Raw genomic sequence first — 13,048 nt, 5'->3', positions numbered from 1 at the left:
CTTGCAAGCCTCAAATCTGAACCATGAGTCTCATTGAGTTATTCTTTGGGGGGGGGGAAGATAGACGTAATTTTTCTTGTTTTTCTTAGTCTTTTCTTTCAACTTTCAGTGGACATTGCATTTTAAATATGATAGGAATGTGGCTTTTGAAAGATATGCTAAATTTGTTTATTGATTTACCTATCAGGAACAAGGAGCCATTTGTGTAGGTAGACATAAGAATGCATAAGCAGAAGATGGACAATCTAAAAGTGCTTGATTTGATAGGTTGAATTGCTCCAGTGGTGCTATTTAAGCCAGTGTGGGTAAGTTGATTAAAACTTTTTGTAAGTAACTACATAGTAGGGACAAACCTGCATAGGATAGACAATCACTTTTTGGACAAATGCTTGTTAACATTTAAGAAAAAGCACTTGATCTAAGTGAATAAAACTTTTTTAGAATTTCAGGAGTTGAATCTTTAAAGTATTATTTGTGTAACTCAACTGCTTTCTTAGAAATATTGAAGAAAGCTGGTCTGAAAACCAATTGTAAACTCTAGCCAACTATGTAATTACTGGAATATGGAATATCTAGGTATAGTATCTGAGTATAATCCAAACTCATAAACTACAGGATCCTCAATGCCATTAGAGAAACATCCTTATTTCAGCACCCTCTAGATGGTTGTTCATTAATTCATCAAGCTAAATCTAGTAATTCATCAAGAGTTGTGTATGTAAAATTGTTTTCTCCAAAATCCATCCAAACCACTTTTGAAACTATTCAAAGTTTTGGATTTCACCACTGTTTCTGGGAGTGAGTTCCAGTCATCTACAGCTCAGACACTCCAAAAACTGCCCCTTTGATCTAACTATTGCTGCAGTTTCTAACCCTTTTTTTATGGTGTACTCTTGTGAAATTGTTTGATGCCTTGAAAATTGTTTTCTCAATGTGCCCACAAAATTTTAGCTGCAGGCCAACAATTATGCTGAGATCCCTTTCAGAGTCAACAAGTGTCAGTGGTATTCTGGAGCCTGTTGTGTTGTTAATTGTTAGCTTGGGTAGAGAAGCAGTCTTTTTCTTACCTGTTCACATGACCTTGGTTTTTGATGAATGAGAAGTTGAGACATGGGCTTTGAAGATTCTCAGCTAGACTGTTAATGTGTTTCTGTAGCAGCATCACATTGTGATATCATATGAACTTCATATGAGTCTTGAATTGAACTTCATATAAGATAAGATAAGATTTATTGCTGAAAAACATCTATCACAAGCCCAAAAGGGCTAAATTCACACTTTAGCGTCAAATACAGCGAAAAAAGAACAACAAAAACAAACAATCAAACAACAACAGCAAATTATAAAAGGGTCAATGTCAAATACGTAAAAACGTTAAAACAAAAACAAAGTACAAAGTAAACTCATAAAATTAGAAGGCCAATGTCGTCAGCAAAAATATAAAAACGTCAAACGTCAGCAAACAAAAAAAAAACAAAATTTAGATGGTGAATAACAAACAAAAAAATAAAACCCCCAAATTTGCAAAATGGGTATTAAATTAATAACTATGAGGTAAAGAGCGAGTGAGGGGGGGGGGGGGAGGGGGCCGCGGAGATTCAGTGGTTGAAAATGTCAACTATGTAAGGGAAAAAATTTATTCTAAATCTTTCCGTGCAAACTCTTATTGGGGCGAGATGGGGGATTTTTTTTGACAAAGAACGCGGGAGACGGGGTCGAAGGGGTGAATATTGACCAGGGAAAAGGGGAGTTGTTTGAGGGTTATGAAGGGCATTGTTAGCAAAACGCAAGGTAATTTTTGCTCTCCTTTCCTTAAGGGTGACAAGATTAGCTCTCTTAAGAAGGGAAATATAAGGTACTTTACCCTCATTGAAAATAATTCTTAGGCACCCTTTTTTTACTGCCTCTATTCTGTCTGACAATTCAATGGAAATGCCAGGATACCAAACAGGACAGGCGTACTCAAGGGTTGGGCGTACAAATGACAAGAAAATCCTCAAACAGTGCAATTTAGGGCATTTAAATTTTTTAAGGAGGGAAAATGCGGCATCTGCACGTTTTAAGATGTCATTAATATGACAATCCCATTTTAAATCGCTTGAGATGGTAACGCCCAGTAATTTCATAGTGGTAACGGACATTTCAGGGGGGATTGGACAGGAAAAAGAAGGAGGAGTTTTAAGGAAATTAATAGTAAGAACAGTTGACTTTAAAGGGTTGACTTTCATATCATCAGTAAGAGCTTCGGCTGATATCGATTCCAAGATGTACATTGGGTTGCTTTTGGAATTTTTGGAACATGTCTATAAGACAGTTAGATCAACAACGAATTTCCATCTATCCGGGAAATAAACACCAAGGTTATTTATCATTGTAAGAAACAAAATTGGACCTAAGAGGGTTCCTTGGGGCACGCCATTATAAATTGGGAGGGGATCAGAATATACATTCAGGTATTTCACGACTTGCGTTCTGTTAGAGAGGAAAGACGCAATTATTCTAATTAAATAAGTGTCAACTTGAAAGTCATTAGATAGCTTTTCTTATAGTATATTGTGGTTGATTAAATCAAAAGCTTTTCGCAAGTCAACAGCGATAACATTGAGCCAGGTATTGGGTTTTTCAAGTGTTTTGCATATTGTGTCCATAAGGTGAACAAGATAGTGGGTAGTAGATGTAGAGCGTAGGTTTCCGAATTGTCTTTGGTCAACATTTGGGATTATTTTTACTTTCAACCACTCAGCTAAAAAACTTTCATATAACTTCGAAAAAACTGGAGTAAGAGTAATGGGACGGACACCATCAAAATCTTGATTATTACCTTTCTTTTTTACGGGAGTAATAAAACCTAATTTCCAACAATTTGGAAATTTACCAGTTGAGGTAACTTCATTAAAAAGTAAGGACAAAGGCTCTGAGAGGTTGTCGGCAAAGGCTTTAATTAGTAAAATCGGAATGTCTAATGGACGTGTACTACACTTTTTAATGTTCTTAATTTTTGCCTCCACATCCGAGGGCAAAATAACGGGAAAATTGAGAGAGCACAAATCATAAGGAGGGTCAAAAGAAAGGGGAGGGAGGCTCTGAACTATGGAAGAAAGAAACCTGTTCAGATTATTGGCTGTAACTGAAGGGTCTTCTTGGAAATGGAAGTCTATATTATTATGTGTTTTCCCACAAATTTTCTTTATTCTATTATACCATTGTTTTGGCTTTGTAGAAAATAAATCCTGGACTTTGCATTTGTAATATGAAGAAGCAGATTTACGTATTTCTTTTTTTATAGATTTAACCCCCATTGCTTTTGTCCAGAAAAAAATTGCAAAACTTAATACAATTACTTATAAAAATCACTTCCAAATATTTGTTGATGGGTCAAATATGAATGAGAAGGTTGCAAGTGGTGTTTTCCTTCCTCACCTGAATATTGCAATGGGCGAGAGATTATTTAATAATTTATCTATAATGTCTGCTGAGTTAAATGCCATAATCATGGCATTAGAACACCTTAAGCAAAACCAACCTTTGATTGCAAATTCGAATAATATTATCATCTATTCCGACTCTTTATCAAGCCTTGAGTTGCTGGCCTCAGCTCCTCACTATAAGTTGGACATTGACACTTATCATTGTCTCAGTATTATTGATAATCTTGCTTCAAGTGGCATAAAAATTTACTTTCAGTACATTCCTAGACACTCTGGCATAAGTGGTAATAATCATTTTGATGAAATAGCAAAAAATGCTATAAATATTGACAAGCCAAGTGTTAGACAGATCCCAATTAGAGATATTTACCGATGGAGGCTATCAGATATTAATTTTGATAAGATTAATCCTATCCTTTCCCCCTTTCCCAATAAGTATCTTTCTAAAATTTATCATAGAATTCGTTCTGGAACAAATGGACTAAATTTCCTTGCATTCTCATATAAGCTTTCTAATTCAAGTGGTTCAATTCCCCTGTCCCCTCTTTGCAGGCATTGTAATATGAATAATGAAACAATTGACCATTGCCTATTTGAATGTACTATGCTGACGTCTGCACAACATACCTTGCTTTGTAAACTGTTAAAATACTTCAAACCCCACAAAATCTCACTATCAGCCAAGAGCCTAGCCAACTATACCTGCACACAGAGCACAGAAACCGATATCTATCATCTTATATTTGAACTCCTTGAGTCAAAAGATCTACTGAAAGATATCTGAGAATATCTAAAAAAATAAGAGACAACCAAGACAGTAGCTCTGTAGCCCACAGAGTGAAGTAAAAAGAAGAGGGCTAAATAGTACCAACTGAATAGCCCGACTGCTGTGAATTAGAAGAAGAAGAAGATTTGTTTACGCAGTGAGTTCGCTTCGGATGTTTTAGCACTCTTTAGTAGATTCAATTTAATTCTAATTAGTTTTTTCAATTGGCTAGTAATGTATGGTTTGTCATTAGAACATGTTTTTACTTTTTTCACAGGGAAGGAATTTATGTATTTTGTTTTAATCTGATTTTGGAATTCGGAGACTTTAAAATTAATGTCATTTTTTCCTTTGAGGGCCAGCCAGTTTACATTGGTAATACAAGATCCAAATGTGTAAAGGCCATCATTGGAAATTGGGCGATAAGAGAACTCAGTAACAGAAAAAGTATGATTAAAGCTATTGAGAGGCTTCGTTAATAAACAAAAATGGTAACTTCCTCCTAACGGGGGCAAGGGGACAGGAGGGGCATAGAAAGCCTGCAAATTAGTGCAAATCAAATCAAGAGTTGAATTTCCTTTTGTTGTTGGTATTTCTAATATTTGTTTTAAGTTTAGGGGACTACAAAGGGGATTTAACTTTAGATCATTCGCATCACCTACTAAGAAAATGCCGGCGTTCGGGAATTTGCATAGGACAAAATCGGCACTACTATGCAGTTGTTGGTAGAATCGCTGTCTTTGTGCAGCGTTTTGATTTGGGGAATAATAGAAGCAGCAAAACACAATCAAATTAAAGGGGCGTGGTAAAACTTTGGGTCTTACACTTACCCAAATGATTTCATTGTAATCTGAAAGGTTGGGAGTATGAATTAATTTAGGAACGTGAACACTTTCGGCGTCGCCCTAAAAATTTAGGAACGTGAACACTTTCGGCGTCGCCCTAAAAAAGCTGGGTTACCTTGTTACCTTGACTGGTAACAGCTGGGACTGCCCAAGTTTGTGCACTTGTTTTTTGTTTGCAGCTTGATTTATTTCGTAAAAAGGAAGGGGGGACAGAAATATGCAGGCTATCACACCCAAAACAATGCCCACTTGATGCTAACTTACATAAAGGAACGTGGTCAAAATTACACTTTGTTTTCGTACACTTGCCAGTGAGGTCTTGTGCCATATGCTTTGTATTGCTGATTATGTTTCTGTTGATTTTACTGATCAAGAATCTGAAGAGAACCAATTACACTACCTTGTATTGTCCCACTGGTCACTTTTGCTTGATAAGACATGCTGTCACCTATTCCAACTTTTAAGTTTGACTTTTGAGGAATGATTCTATCCAGGATAGTATTTGTGCTAGCAGATTATACTGTGGAATTTATCAATTAGATTTCCATCTGATACACTTTCAAAAAGCTTTTTCAACACTAAATAGTATTGCTAAGATGATGTAACCTTCTTCCAGAGCTTGTGTTCAATCATTAAATGTTTCCAACAGTTGTAATGTACAGCTTCCATTTAGTAGGAGCCCAGACTGGTCAGGATTTATCATATTGCTTTACAATACATGGTTCAATATCCTGTCTCTCATGTGTCCTTCAAAAAGTTTACAGACTAGTGATGTCAGACACATAGTTTGGTAGCTTCCCACTTCTGATTGTCTATTTTTCAAGTGAATAGGGACAACAATCACTTTAAACCATTTCAATGGTATTGCACCTTTTCTAGAGAGCTTTGAAAGATTTCTAGCAAATATTCTACCCAATCTCAGAACCATAATGCCTCTATCTCATCTGTGGCTTTAGATTTGTCTGATTGAAGTTTCTGGAGTTGTAGTTTGATTTCTTCCTTTGCAATGGGAAGTTTTGAATCACTAGTATCATAGATGGTCCAGGGTTAGCTTGTTTCAGCTTAAAAACAGAGCTAATGAATTTGTTGAAAACATTGGCCTTTTTAGATTGAGAGCTTACAAATGGGCCATTTTTGTTTATAAGAATAAGAATTTCTCTTCTCATAGTCAATTTTGTATTCACACGCTTCCATAATCTCTCCGATGTTCTTTTTCAACTTGTCTACTTGCTTCTCTTCCTTGCTCAGCTGGGTTGTATTCTTTTCTAGTCAATTATAATTTCCATGTTATGTTTTTGGAGTTCTCTTAGCTTGTTGAATTTTCTTTTCTTGATATTAATCAGTTTTTTGAGCTTTAATTTCATGTGCGGCAATATTTTTGTACAGAGATCCTTTTTAATTTTTGTGTAGGCTTCTGCCCAGTAGGTTATGCTCTAAAAGAGCTAACATTTTTTGTTGCAAGTTTCTCCTACAATGGTGCAATATGCTTTCAGGGTTAAAAAAAAAGTAGGTAGGCAATTTTGGTGTTTTAAGAAAGTTTTCAGAATTTGTAGTCACCATTTGCTAATAATGAACAAAGTATCTAGGGTTCTAAATAAAAATTTTAACATATATTTGGTAAGCTCATAAAAATGAGCTTACCAAATATATCCTCATCTTTTCCTCATCATCAGCTTCCTCATCTTCTACCCAACTATATAATGAGAAAAAGAACAACTTTACTGCAGCTAGGCCAATAAAAATAAATTAGTAAACAGCCTATACTTTCTTTGATAGTCTATCCTAAGATTGGTAAATTTTTCATTATTCATGTTATTGACTTATGAATAAAGTAAACATACCACTTGATGCCTTTTCTCATGCTCTTTTCAAATATAATAATCATTTTTGTCAGAAATTAATTTTACCCCCCACCCCTATATATAACCAATTCAGGGTATATATTTGGACATTAGAGGGGAGAGTTTAAACTTACCTCTCATTTATATCAGAAATATAATTTCCCCCCACCCCCCTAATATGCAAATATATAGCCTGAATTGGTATATATAGGGGTAAGGGTAAAATTCATTTCTGACAAAATGATTATTATATTTTAAAAGAGCATAAAAAAGGCATTGACAGGTATGTTTACTTTATCTCTAAGTCAATAATATGAACAAAAAAAAATTACCCTAAGATTTAGGTATACCGGAATATTTAGTGAAGAACTTCTGAATGAAACATGTTAATAAAATAAAAGTATGCTAGTAACATTAGATTCTTTATTTTATCTTTATTCTATATAACAATAAGGTCATTTTTCTGGCAATGCACCCTACCACACCCCCTGATGACTCCATATATAATCCTATTAATATACTTTTCTACTAACTGAATCTTGTAAAGTGTCAACAATGGAATCAGGTCCTTTGTTAAAATGGGTTTCTATATTCTAAAATAGGCCTAGATGATACTCATTTTTACCAGATTGATTGTCATAATGAATACAAGCATTAAAGTGACAAAAAAAATGGATAATAAAGGAAGCAAATATGATAATTTGATTAATAGAAACATTCTACATATTACAAAGTAGCTACAGAATTTCAGTAAATAGCCTAATTATATTAATAGAGTAATCAGATAGCTAAGAAACAAACTTACCCCTAGAATTATATTTTTCATCCTGAATCTAAATGTGGCATTTGTAACTGTTGCAAATTCAATTTTAACCTAACCTATCCTTTCTAACCTAATCCAAATATAAGCTATAGTCTAGCCTATATTATATATTTCCCATGATTCTCAATTCAATCTAGCCAATGGGGGATACACCTTTTTTAACAAGATTTACACTAACACAGGTATATATATCATATCTAAAATAGGTAAATTTTTACCAAATCATATTATTGACTTACAAATAAAGTGAATATACCACTTGATGCCTTTTTTTATGCTCTTTCCAAATATAATAATCATTTTTGTCAGAAATGAATTTTATCCCCCACCCCCATGTTTACCAATTCAGGGTATATATTTGCACATTAGGGGGGTGGGGGAAAGTTTAACCTTACCTCTCATTCACATCAGAAATAAAATTTACCCCCACCCCCTAATGTGCAAATATATACCCTGAATTGGTATAAATAGGGGTGGGGGTAAAATTCATTTCCAACAAAAATCATTATTAGACTATATTTGGAAAGAGCATAAAAAAAGGCATTGACTGGTATATTCACTTTATTTGTAAGTCAATAATATTATTTGATAAAAATTTACCCTAAAATAAGAGAAAAGGGTATCATTCTTGAGGGTAGGCTATGTAAAGAGCTTAAAATTGAATTTTTGGTAAAATTCTACTAGTTATTGCCAAAATTATCCAACTAGTTAGCTATCTGAAAAATCTTTTTAAGCAAATAAGAAATTATCCAACTAGGAAAATAATTAAAATTCAAAAGAAAAATAGTTTTATCTTGCTAGCCAAATACAATAAAGCATAAGAGCCAACTTAGTATCTCTAACTAGGTGGATCATACTTTAACTTAATGCTTGTGATATATATCTAACTAGACAGATAAGTCAGTTCTTCATACAAATTAGTGATAATATCCAACTAGTCAGACAATTTTTTCTCTTAGATATAGCATAAACATCTAACTTGGTGGATAATACTTTATCCCAGCCCTTCTGATATTAATCCAACTAGGTAGGCTAGTTAAGTAACTTCCTGCCTAGTTAAATAGGCCTATATATCAGAAGATCTAAGATTCAGCATTATCGACTTAGTTAGATATTCTTGCTGTGCCTAAGAGAAACAATTTATCTGGCTAGTTGGATATTATCCCAAAACTGCATAGCCTAATAGAATTTACTTAGGCTATACTCCTAGTTGTATATATATCAGGAGTGTTAAGACTATGTATTATCCACCTAGTTAGATGTTCATGCTGTGCCTAAGAGAAATTAATTATCTGGCTAGTTGGATATTTACCCCAAACTGCTTAGAAAATCTTTTTATCTGCCTAGTTGGATATATATCAGAAACTCTAAGCAACATTATTATCCAACTAGGTAGATATTCTCTCAGCCTAAGAGAAACAATTTATCTGGCTAGTTGGATATTATCCCAAAACTGCATATCCCAATCAAATTTACTTATCCTCCTAGTTGGATATATATCAGGAGTGTTGAGACTTGGTATTATCCACCTAGTTAGATGTTCATGCTGTGCCTAAGAGAAATAAATTATCTGGCTAGTGGGATATTAACCCCAAACTGCTTAGAGAATCTTCTTATCTGCCTAGTTGGATATATATCTGACACACTAAGCAACATTATTATCCAACTAGGTAGTTATTCTCTCTCCCTAAGAGAAGCAATTTATCTGGCAAGTTGGATATTAACCCCAAACAGCTTAGAGAATCTTCTTATCTGCCTAGTTGGATATATATCAGAAACACTAAGCTACATTATTATCCACCTAGTTAGATATTCTTGCTGTGCCTAAGAGAAACAATTTATCTGGCTAGTTGGATATTATCCCAAAACTGTATAATGAAATTTAGTTATGCTCCTAGTTGGATATATTAGGAGTGTTAAGACTTGGTATTATCCACCTAGTTAGATGTTCATGCTATGACTAAGAGAAATGAATTATTTGGCTAGTAGGATATTAACCCCAAACTGCTTAGAGAATCTTCTTATCTGCCTAGTTGGATATATATCAGAAACACTAAGCAACATTATTATCAAACTAGGTAGATATTCTCTCTGCCTAAGAGAAACAATTTATCTGGCTAGTTGGATATTAACCTCAAACTGCATAGCCTAATGGAATTTACGTATCATCCTTGTTGGATATATATCAGGAGTGTTAAGACTTGGTATTAACCACCTAGTTGGATGTTCATGCTGTGCCTAAGAGAAATAAATTATCTGGCTAGTTGGATATTAACCCCAAACTGCTTAGAGAATCTTCTTATCTGCATAGTTGGATATATATCAGAAACTCTAAGCAGCATTATTATCCAACTAGGTAGATATTCTCTCAGCCTAAGAGAAACAATTTATCTGGCTAGTTGGATATTAACCCCAAACTGCTTAGAGAATCTTCTTATCTGCCTAGTTGGATATACATCAGAAACACTAAGCTACATTATTATCCACCTAGTTAGATATTCTTGCTGTGCCTAAGAGAAACAATTTATCTGGCTAGTTGGATATTATCCCAAAACTGTGTAATGGAATTTACTTATCCTCCTAGTTGGATATATATCCGAAGTGTTAAGACTTGGTATTATCCACCTAGTTACATGTTCATGCTGTGCCTAAGAGAAATGAATTATTTGGCTAGTTGGATATTAACCCTAAACTGCTTAGAGAATCTTCTTATCTGCCCAGTTGGATATATATATCAGAAATACTAAGCTACATTACTATCCAACTAGGTGGATATTCTTGCTGTGCCTAATAGAAACAATTTGTCTGGCTAGTTGGATGCTAACCCAAAACTGCTTAGAGAATCTTCTTATACACCTATTTGGATATATATATCAAAAACACAAAGCTATTTTATTATCCAACTAGGTAGATATTCTGTATATTGCATAGACTGTCAAATATTCTGCTAGGTAGGTAAAGGTGTAAGAGTCTTAGAAAGGTTATTATCTGTCTAGCATGATATTTTATCTTGATACTAAGTGTAGTTGGATATTATTTTTACATTCTATAGAATGTAATTTTTTTAAAGAATATCCATTGGGCACCTTCCCTCATGACTTTGCTCAATTGCAATTTATAAGGTTTAAATATATGCAAATACATTTCCTAAATTTTGAAGAAAAAAAATACTCATATGGCTTAAAATTCTACTCAAATAACAGAAATTGCATTTTCAGAACTAAACCTAGAGAAAAAAAAAGTGATAACTGAAAATTAAGGTAAATAGGTAAATATCGAAAAACAAATATGTTTTTTTTTTTAATATATCTTTTAACCAATTTTTGGCCTTTTTTTTATTCGTTTAAAAAAATTTTTAAGATTTTATTTCGTTTACTATCTTCAGCCCCCCCCCCCCGATATAGGTTAATTCATCTTTAGGTTAGGTAGATCGGAGATAGGGGGGGGCGGAAATTCATTTCCGATAGAAATGCTTATTATATTTGTAATCAGCATAAAAAAAGGCATCGAATGGTGTATTCACTTTATTTGAAACTCAATAATATGATTTGGTATATATTGACCAAAAATTAAGGTAAAATGTTGTTTTGTCAAAATTTCAATAGGTAGCCTATAGACCTGTCATGTAGGCAAATTTCAGAACCCTCTAGATGGAGAAGGAGTGGAGATAGGTAATTCAAAATACCTTCACTGGACATGCTTTAGTCTGTAGACCCATCCCTGAAAGTTTCATTTTCCTAACCTAACCCCTTTCCAAGATAGCCAAAAGTAGCTAAAGTAGAATTTTACCAAATTTTCAATAGAAACAAATATCATATTTGAATTCAGAATAAAATTCCAATTCTAGAGGCAAGTTTCTTTCTTAGCTATCTGAATAGCCTACTATGTTAATAATCATTGAGGAGTGGTAAACATTGTCAGAAGAGCAAGCATAATACTTGGAAAAAACACAAAATAGGGAATCCAATAGTAGCCTAGGCCTACTAGCCTAGTTTTATTTGTTTAGCTTTCCTTCAGAGGCAGTCAACCAATAAACTTACCAAATTTTGTTTTTATTCTACCAAGTTTACAAGGGAGATGTTCTATTATTATTTTCCTCCACAAAAACTATTTACTTACTTGGAGAGCTCTAAACCAGACAACATTTGAGCCATCATTTAATTTGCCATGTGATACGCACTTAAAGAATGTGATTTTGTTAAAAAAAAAAAAAAAAATAGATGGGATTCAACTACATAGACTGCCAATAGAACGCTTCCATTATTAGGGTTGCCGCCACAGTCAGTTGCTGAAAGTGCTATTATTGCCCAATTTTGCGTGATACACAACAATTTTCAAAGCTATAGTAAAAAAATTGACGGTAATAGTGCTAAATTGGCTCTTTCGTGCTTCATGATGCTGACAAAGCCCCGTATTTATAACGCATACTATTTGACATTTTATGTATTAATGTAAATATACTCTAGTTTTATACTGAAATGCATCACTCTAAATTTTGTCAATAAAATTTGAAACTGTTGAGCAAAGTATGGGCTGATGCACAGGTGAAGGTAGCTTAAAAGACTCATTTCCTTCCAAAATTCCATGGTTTTAAGCATTTTGCCTATCATTTCAGTTGTTTCCTATAAACGATTTACCTATTAATCGCTACTTTTAATTTTCTTACGTTACCAGCTCCGAAAATGGATGTCTATGTTTGTGCAGTCTAATACAGTACTTCCCAAAAGGTTACTCCAAGGTCATCTGAATGATTGTTTCCTTATTAAGATGATAAATATGAACCAGGTGACCCAATGACCCTAGTTAAACTTTGTGAGCGAATGGAAAAGTTTTCAACAATTTGATGATTCGACATAGGTCTAAAAAACAAGATAAAACTGTATTTTGTTTTGGATACTATAAGTTTGGCTTATGAGGATTTTATTTCCGATTCTTCTACCTCCAGTGAATTTAATGGGAATAAAATCTCCCAAAGGTTGATATAAATTACTTCAGCTCCGAGAAACAGTGAAGTTTAGTCACCGACAATTACTTTGAAAAAAGAAAAGATTTTACAAGATTAAATTTTCAGTATGAACGACAATTTTAGTTGTAATATTTTTAGTTGTTATACAATTTTAGCTAATATGACTATAGCGAAATGAATTTTATGTTAAAAATTGCTGCAAAGAGTAAAATTAAATTATGAGAGTAAAGAATAAAACTAAACAAATATTTATAGCTTTCATTCACATATTCATGAATAAGTTATTTTCTTAACAAAAATTCCGAAATAATGAAATCTGGTTAATTTTTTTTCTGTTCTTGAGCTAAGGAATAAATCAATGAAAGACACAAAAATCACG

The 13,048-nt window shown here is 33.7% G+C and overlaps 1 protein-coding gene across 2 annotated transcripts in view; it reads right to left on the bottom strand.

The window, feature by feature from the left end:
- LOC148954127 (C-1-tetrahydrofolate synthase, cytoplasmic-like) overlaps positions 1-11,869 on the bottom strand; it is a 56,349-nt gene extending 44,480 nt beyond the window's left edge. For both annotated transcript variants that reach the window (XM_089086928.1, XM_089086927.1), the window contains exon 1: positions 11,823-11,869. The gene's annotated coding sequence lies outside the window, so the exon portion shown is untranslated. The remainder of the gene's footprint in view (positions 1-11,822) is intronic.
- Between the last annotated feature and the right edge of the window lie 1,179 nt (positions 11,870-13,048).

Source organism: Artemia sp. Qi Xiang Cuo, chromosome 3, assembly GCF_049724085.1.
Source record: "Artemia sp. Qi Xiang Cuo chromosome 3, ASM4972408v1, whole genome shotgun sequence".
Classification (NCBI taxonomy): Eukaryota; Metazoa; Arthropoda; class Branchiopoda; order Anostraca; family Artemiidae; genus Artemia; species Artemia sp. Qi Xiang Cuo.
Note: the sequence above shows the minus strand (reverse complement) of the source record. Positions and strands in the feature narration are given on the sequence as shown.